Here is a 1,683-nt window from a genome sequence, read left to right on the forward strand (position 1 = left end):
TTCCGTTAGAAACTTTGTTTGAATATGGTGTTAAATTGCATTCTTTGCATCTTAAATGTTGTCCTCAAATCACCTATGTAGGATTTTCTTCCATTGCCTCTAGTTGTTCATCATCGTCGGTTATCTATTTCATATAGTTCTATTGTGGACGGTGGATTAGGAATCTTAACAAAGTCATGTAACTCTGTTGAAAGCAGTGAGTCTTGTTTTGTGTCCTGAAATAACTGACTGTGGAATTCACTCTCACCCAGAATTTCGTCAACTTAATTAGAGCACTGTAAAAAGATTAATGGTATAGAGGCCGATGATTTTTTTTATTTATGGGTTTAACTGAAGTTGTAAGTGGAAGGGGGCTCAAATATTTAAATCTTGCTTGTAGGTGGCCGCATATCTTCAAAAGACATGTACTCGCGTTCATTGGTTCAGGACTTGCTACAAATCTTAAAGTCCTTAATCTCTGGAGGTGCAGTTATGTTAAGGATGATGCTATCATACGCATCTCAAAAGGATGTCCGTTGCTTCAAGAGTGGAACTTAGAATTTTGTGTAAATATTTCGATCTCTTGTTGGGAGTCGATTGGATTGAATTGTCAAAGCTTGGAGAGAATCCATGTGAATAGATGTTTAAGGCTTTGCGACATAGGATTACTTGCAAACACTCATCTGTGATATACATGGGAGACTATCCAATGCCCACAAATCACTCCATCTGGGATCTGAACTTTTAAGATACAAAATGCGAATGTGGTGATTAAGACGATGCCTTGTTTGACGAGCATTCTCCCCAGTTGGGCGTTTAAAATAGCTCACCATACATGATGTAAGAAGATCAAGTGTCGAGGAACGGAGGGCCAAAGATATTACAAGAAAAACATCTTTATGTTATACTTTATTTATAGACTTTGTTTGTGTGTACATGAAAATTTGAACTAAAGAATTTATGATAATAAAAAAAAATGAATACTTAATATTACTTGTACACAGCTAATCAAAAACCATAGAACGTGAATGTTGAATGCTTGTTTCAATTAATTGTAAACAGTAAGAATTTGAAAGGAACATAATATCTTGAACCAAATATGACCCAATTGATATGCTTGAACCGACGCCGATCTGATAACCCTTTCTTGACGTAATCAGATTGGTTAAAAATCAATCTGATTGATGACATTTTATGCACTTTCTACTGCTATTTATTAGCAATAAACGTGAGCCACAACTACAGCAACACCAAAACTTTGGGTCGTTGTCTGTTAACGTTTACACCAAAGTTTAGCCTTTCAACTCAACATCATAAAACCATTTTGGAAATTTAAATAACTGTAAATCATGGACCTGTTTTTATAAGGAGACCGATTTAAAATTTAAATAACCATAAATCATGGACCTTTTTTACATTAATCTCCAATAATTATGTTTTTCTAAGCTACACCACGAAAAAGATTTTGATAAGTTTCAGGGGGCTTCTCGACTTTGTCATAATAACAACATAAAAAATAACATGTTAACCCATTTAATTTTGTGAATATTTTATTTCATTTGAGCATAGTTTTGCATGACATGCATTTCAGAGCATTCTCATCTCATCCCCTATAATTATGTGAGGGAAGTTTGCAAATTATAAGGTGAGGTTATGAGTGATTGTGAGTGTAAATTATAGGGTGGAGAGAGAAATGTAATGATT

At 34.3% G+C, this 1,683-nt stretch overlaps 1 pseudogene; it reads left to right on the forward strand.

The window, feature by feature from the left end:
• Positions 1-23: 23 nt before the first annotated feature.
• LOC143604958 (F-box/LRR-repeat protein 12-like) lies at positions 24-668 on the forward strand (annotated as a pseudogene).
• The last annotated feature ends 1,015 nt before the right edge of the window (positions 669-1,683 follow it).

This window comes from Bidens hawaiensis, unplaced genomic scaffold (assembly GCF_021521415.1).
Source record: "Bidens hawaiensis isolate Kalapana, Puna unplaced genomic scaffold, B.hawaiensis_p1.1 tig00067409_1, whole genome shotgun sequence".
NCBI classification, from domain to species: domain Eukaryota; kingdom Viridiplantae; phylum Streptophyta; class Magnoliopsida; order Asterales; family Asteraceae; genus Bidens; species Bidens hawaiensis.